The following is a 7,500-nucleotide window of genomic DNA, read 5'->3' as shown; positions in this document are numbered from 1 at the left end:
CTGCATGTAGGGCTTCAATTGGATGTTTGTCCCACATTTTAAAATCCAGTTTATTGAGTGGCCCCCAAACCTCACTTCCATAAAGTGCTATTGGTAGGATTACACTGTCAAATATTTTAGTCCAAATTCTAATTGGGATGTTGATTTTGAATAATTTCATTTTTATTGCATACATTGCTCTGCGGGCTTTTTCTTTGAGTGCCTTCACTGCCATATTAAAGTTTCCCGATGCAGATATGGTCAGACCAAGGTAGGTGTAATGTTTTGTGTGTTCAATTAAGGTGTTGTTCAGGGTGAATTTACATTTGTGTTTCTGACATCTGGGTTTTTTTTGGAAAATCATGATTTTAGTTTTTTGGAAATTTACTGCCAGGGCCCAATTATGGCAATATTGCTCCAGAATATTAATGTTTTGTTGAAGACCTTCTTTGGTTGGTGATAGAAGTACCAAGTCATCAGCATATAGCAGGTATTTCACCTCTGTGTCAAATAGTGTGAGTCCTGGGGCTGGAGATTGGTCCAACATGTCTGCTAATTCATTGATATAAATGTTGAAAAGATTTGGACTCAAATTGCAGCCTTGTCTCACACCTCGACATTGTGAAAAAAATTCTGTTCTTTGGTTTTTGATTTTTATTGCACACTTGTTTTCTGTGTACATACATTTTATTAAGTCATACACCTTACCACCAAGCCCACTTTGTAGAATTTTGTAGAATAGCGCTTCATGCCAAATCGAATCAAATGCTTTTTTAAAGTCAATAAAGCAAGCAAAGATTTTGCCCTCTTTTTTTTGGTGGACGTGTTTATTAATTAGTGTGTGTAAGGTGTATATATGGTCAGTAGTGCGATGGTTAGGGAGAAAGCCAATTTGACATTTACTTATTACATTTTTTTCTTGAAGAAAGGTTTGAATTCTTGAATTCAAAATGCTACAGAAAATCTTTCCCAAGTTACTGTTGACGCAAATTCCCCTGTAATTATTGGGGTCTGATTTGTCTCCACTTTTGTGGATAGGGGAGATGAGCCCCTGGTTCCAGACATCAGGGAAGCAGCCAGAAGTTAAAACCATGTTGAACAATTTAAGCACAGCATTTTGCAACTCAGGTGTGCTGTTTTTCAGCATTTCATTTCTGATGTTGTCTACACCACACGCCTTTTTTGATTTAATAGATTTTAGCTTTTCATTTAGTTCTTGTTGGGTTATTGGGTAATCTAATGGATTTTGGTTGTTTTTAATGACTGATTCAAGGATGTTCAATTTTTCTTTAATTTCTAATTGGTTCTGTTGTAAGTCTTTTTGTGGGATGTTTTTGTATAGATTATCAAAGTAAGTTTTCCAAATTCCTACATCTTGTATGGCTAATTCTTGTGGCTTTGATGTGCTTAAATTGTTCCACATGTCCCAGAACTGATTTTGGTCAATTGCGTTTTCAATTTCATCAAGTGTCTTGTTGGTATAATTAAATTTCTTGCATTTCAGTGTTTGTTTATACTGTTTCAGAGTTTCAAAGTATTCATATCGTAGCTCTGGGTTGTTTTGCTGCTTATGTTTTTTGTTTGACATTTGTCTTAGGTGTTTTCTAATTGTTTTACATTCATTATCAAACCATTTGTCAGAAACATTTTGATTTTTGCTTCTGATGTTGCATTGCTTTGGTTTTCTCAAATTTGCTTTCAATGCTGCTTTTTGGAATATGCAGTTGATGTTTTGGGTAGCTGAATTGACACCATCTTTATTGTTTTGGTACTGTGAGTTATTGAAAAACTGTATAGAGTTCATCATTTCATTTGAGTTCAATGTTTCAATGAATGCCTCTGCACTGTTTGGAGCCCATCTGAACGATTGGTTTATGTTGTAAAGTTTATTGGGCTGTTTTTTTGAATGAATATTGCCAGTTAATTTCTTCAGAAACACGTTGATCTGACTGTGATCTGACAATGGTGTCTGTGGTCTGACAGTGAATGCACTAATGGAGGAGGGGTCAATGTCAGTGATGGCATAATCGACTACACTTGTCCCAAGAGCTGAGCAGTAAGTAAACTGACCTAAAGAGTCCCCTCTGATTCTACCATTAAGCATGTACAGGCCTAAGGCTCGACAGAGATGTACTAACTCTTTTCCATTTTTGTTCAGTATTTGGTCAGGACTGTTTCTATTATTTATAATAGGGCTACTGTACAAGGAGGGGTGTCCAAATATGTGGTGGTTACCTCCCGCATCAGTGTAGTCAGGCTCAGAACCTGTTCTTGCATTGAAATCTCCACAAAGAAGCACTTTACCCTGCGCCTGAAATGTAATGATTTCTGTCTGGAGATTGTCAAAAAACTGATCATCATAATATGATGAATCTGAAGGAGGAGCATAAGCTGCACATATGTATACATCATTGTCACAATAGATTGTACCTTTGTTAAGTTTTAGCCAAATGTGAGTGGTACCTTTTTTCATTTCATTCAGTGCTAAGTCCTGCTTATGCCAAATGATGATTCCACCTGAGTCTCGGCCCCGTTTAACATTTTTATGTTTGATTGATGGTAGTAAACTTTCTCTATAGCCTGAGGGACACTGAGTATCTATGTCTCCACGACACCATGTTTCCAGTAGGATTATGATGTCCTGTCCCTTGATGTTTTTAATCAATTCTGGATTAGTTGTTTTATAACCAAAATGTGAAGAGTATAGGCCCTGGATATTCCAAGAGCTGATAGTTAATGATCTCATTTATAATAAGTGATATTCACTGGTTTGAGTAAAGTACATCGAAAATAACAAAAAAAATTAAATACTATATATATATATATATATATATATACATATATACATATATATATATATATATATATATATATATATATATACATATACATACATACATATATACACATATACATACATATATACATACACATACATATATATATATATATACATACACATACACATACACACATACACACACACACACACACACACACACACACACACACACACACACACACACACACATACACACATACATACACACACACACACACATACATACATATATATATATATACATATATATACACATACACATATATATATATATATATACACACATACATGCACATACACATATACACACATACATACACACACACACACACACACACACCATTACATATAATAATTATTATAATACCGGTGTCAATACATTTAGGAATATTTGTAAACAAATGAATAAGAATGGAATAAGATTGCACTGTACTTATTTTATGTGCAATCTGCAACCCTGTGTGTTTGTGTGTGTGTGTGTGTGTGTGCGTGCGTGCCCGTGTGTGAATTAAAGGGACTGTCTAGCTCAGTAGTCTGCATATTAGTTGCAGTAGTTGGCGCACCTCTCCTATCTCTGATACTGCCAGAGGTTACCTCAGCATATGTAGGCTGACTAAATTGGATCCATACATGGTGTGGACTGCATCATGTGGTCTACTTCCCTGAAGGGCAGTGTTTGACCGACCCTCTCTCTCTCTCTCTCTCTCTCTCTCTCTCTCTCTCTCTTCATCAATTCAATTCAAGAGCTTTATTGGCATGGGAAACATGTGTTAACATTGCCAAAGCAAGTGAGGTAGATAATATATAAAGTGAATATATAAAGTGAAAAACAATTAAAATTAACAGTAGACATTACACATAAAGAAGTTTCAAACACAGTAATACATTACAAATGCTAATTACAATATATATACAGTGTTTTAACAATGTACAAATGGTTAAAGGACACAAGATAAAATAAATAAGCATAAATATGGGTTGTATTTACAATGGCATTTGTTCTTCACTGGTTGCCCTTTTCTTGTGGCAACAGGTCACAAATCTTGCTGCTGTGATGGTGGTACACTGTGAAATTTCACCCAGTAGATATGGGAGTTTATCAAAATTGGATTTGTTTTTGAATTCTTTGTGGATCTGTGTAATCTGAGGGAAATATGTCTCTAATATGGTCATACATTGGCAAGAGGTTAGGAAGTGCAGCTCAGTTTCCACCTTATTTGTGGGCAGTGAGCACATAGCCTCTCTTCTCTGAGAGCCTATGTCTGCCTACGGCGGCCTTTCTCAATAGCAAGGCTATGCTCACTGAGTCTGGGACACAGTCAAGCTTTCCTTAATCGGTCATCCACAGTGGTCAGGTATTCTGCCGCTGGTGACTCTCTGTTTAGGGCCAGATAGCATTCTAGTTTGCTCTGTTTTTTGTTCATTCTTTCCAATGTGTCAAGTAATTATCTTTTTGTTTTCTCATGATTTGGTTGGGTCAATTGTGCTGCTGTCCTGGGGGCTCTGTAGGGTGTGTTTGTGTTTGTGAACAGAGCCCCAGGACCAGCTTGCTTAGGGACTCTTCAGGTTCATCTCTCTGTATGTGATGTCTTTGTTATGGAAGGTTTGGGTGGTTATAGAATTTAACGGCTCTTTTGGACTTGGATAATTAGTGGGTATCGGCCTAATTATGCTCTGCATTATTTGGTGTTCTAACTGTTGGACACGGAGGATATTTTTAAGAATTTCTCAATTTGGTGTTTGTCCCATTTGTGAAGTCTTGGTTGGTGTGATGGTTGCCAGACCTCAAACATAAAGGGCAATGGGTTCTATGACTGATTCAAGTATTTTTAGCCAAATCCTAATTGGTATGTTGAAATTTATGTTCCTTTTGATGGCATAGAATGCCCTTCTTGCCTTGTCTCTCAAATCGTTCACAGCTTTGTGGAAGTTACCTGTGGAGTTGATGTTTAGGCCAAGGTATGTATAGTTTTTTGTGTGCTCTAGGGCAACAGTGTCTAGATGGAAATTGTATTTGTGGTCCTGGTGCTGGACCTTTTTTGGAACTCCATTATTTTGGTCTTACTGAGATTTACTGTCAGGGCCTAGGTCTGTCAGGGCCCAGGTCTGTCAGGGCCCAGGTCTGTCAGGGCCCAGGTCTGTCAGGGCCCAGGTCTGACAGAATCTGTGCAGAAGATCTAGGTGCTGCTGTAGGCCCTCCTTGGTTGGTGACAGAAGCACCAGATCATCAGCAAACAGCAGACATTTGACTTCGGATTCTAGAGCAGGGGGAGGCCGGGTGCTGCAGACTTTTCTAGTGCCCGCGCCAATTCGTTGATATATATGTTGAAGAGGGTGGGGCTTAAGCTGCATCCCTGGCTGTCACCCCACGACCCTGTGCTAAGAAATGTGTGCGTTTTTTGCCAATTTTAACTGCACACTTGTTGTTTGTGTACATGGATTTTATAATGTCTTATGTTTTACCCCCAACACCACTTTCCATCAGTTTGTATAGCAGACCCTCATGCCAAATTGAGTCGATGGCTTTTTTAAATCAGCAAAGCTCTAGAGACTTTGCCTTTGTTTTGGTTTGTTTGGTTGTCAATTAGGGTGTGCAGGGTGAATACATTGTCTGTTGTACAGTAATTTGTAAAAAGCCAATTTGACATTTGCTCAGTACATTGTTTTCATTGAGGAAATGTACGAGTCTGCTGTTAATGAAAATGCAGAGGATTGTCCATATCCCACTGTAGTTATTGAGGTCACGTGTTTCACTTTTGTGGATTGGGGTGATCAGTCCTTGGTTCCAAATATTAGGGAAGATGCCAGAGCTGAGGTTGATGCTGAAAGTAGTTTCAGCATAGGAATCTAATTTGTTGTCTGTATATTTGATCATTTCATTGAGGATACCATCAACACCACAGGCCTTTTTGAGTTGGATGGTTTTTTATTTTGTCCTGTAGTTCATTCAAGGTAATTGGAGAATCCAGTGGGTTCAAAAAGATTGGAGAAGTGGTTTATTCATACATCTCCATTTTGGATAGATAATTCTTCATGTTGTTGTTTGTTTAGTGTTTTCCAATTTTCCCAGAAGTGGTTGATTCATCAAACCATTTGTCATTGTTGTTCATTTTCTTCTGGTTTTCTATTTGAGATTTTTAGATTTGATAGGGAGGCTGAGAGGTCAGATATACTGTTAAAACCAGTTGAATCTATGGGGGCTAAACAACGTTTGCCATGTTTCAGTCGATATTATGGAGTTCATTTCTTTTAAAAAAGTTTGGCGTTTTGATGACTGGATTTTCATTCTTTTTTTGGTAGCCAAACGGGCTTACTCCCCAAACAAACAATCTTTCAGGAAAAACTGAACATTTGCTATTGGAACAGGGTCTCCTCAAATGCAAAAGCATCCCAAGTTCTTCAGAGTAAATTATTTTATTTGAATGCTTTTCTGGTTTTTGTGAAATGTTGCTGTGAATGTTAACTCTAACGCTAACGTGAATGTTGCTGCAGCTAGCTACTCTATGAATAAACACAAATGATTGTTTTCCTATGGTTGAGAAGCATATTTTGAAAATCTGAGATGACAGTGTTGTTAACAAAAGGCTAAGCTTGTGAGCCAATATATTTATTTCATTTCATTTGCGATTTCATGAATAGTTAACGTTGCCTTATGGTAAATGAAGCTCACAGAGGCTGTATTCCATCATCCGTATTCTGGATGGCTAAGTGCTAGAGGTTAAGATGTTTCTACTGCCAAGTCTCACCTTCACTATTACAGTGGAACGTTTTACCCAGGAAATTGTCTAAAGGGATTGCATTTGTTGTTGCCTAATTGGTTTTTGGTAGGTTTCACTGTATTCCTTCCATCTATAGCATTTGCAACCATGTTACTCAGTTCCTTTGGCTTTGATGCTGATTCATTGAGAGTATTGCTCTGTTTAGTAGACTATGATTTTGCTGTGGTTGATAGGGGTGTCAGTGGGCTCTCTCTCTCTCTCTCTCTCTCTCTCTCTCTCTCTCTCTCTCTCTCTCTCTCTCTCTCTCTCTCTCTCTCTCTCTCTCTCTCTCTCTCTCTCTCTCTCTCTCTCTCTCTCTCTCTCTCTCTCTCTCTCTCTCTCTCTCTCTCTCTCTCTCTCTCTCTCTCTCTCTCTCTCTCTCTCTCTCTCTCTCTCTCTCTCCCTCCCTCCCTCCCTCCCTCTCTCCCTCTCTCCATCCCTCCCTCTCTCCTTCCTCCCCTCCCTTCCTTCCTCCCTCCATCCCTCCATCCCTTGGTCAGCCTATTTTTGCAGAATTCTCTCTCTCTCTCTCTCTCTCTCTCTCTCCCTCCCTCCCTCCCTTCCTCGGTCAGCCTAATGGTCCCAGTTCCAGGCCATGATTACATTACTGAGCTTTACACCATTAGTACATGTCTATCATCACACACACACACACACACACACACACACACACACACACACACACACACACACACACAAAGAGTTTGATTCCTTTAGACCAACGACATAAGAGTGGGGATATTAACAATGAACAGACTCAGTGACCATAGAGACAGACCAATGAACAGACTCAGTGACCATAGAGACTGACCAATGAACAGACTCAGTGACCATAGACACAGAGACCAATGAACAGACTCAGTGACCATAGTCAGTGACCATAGAGACAGACCAATGAACAGACTTAGTGACCATAGAGAC

The sequence above is a fragment of the Oncorhynchus mykiss genome, chromosome 19, assembly GCF_057628025.1.
Source record: "Oncorhynchus mykiss isolate SJ-2025 chromosome 19, ASM5762802v1, whole genome shotgun sequence".
NCBI classification, from domain to species: Eukaryota; Metazoa; Chordata; class Actinopteri; order Salmoniformes; family Salmonidae; genus Oncorhynchus; species Oncorhynchus mykiss.
The sequence above is the reverse complement of the archived record's forward strand: the minus strand, read 5'-3'. Positions refer to the sequence as shown.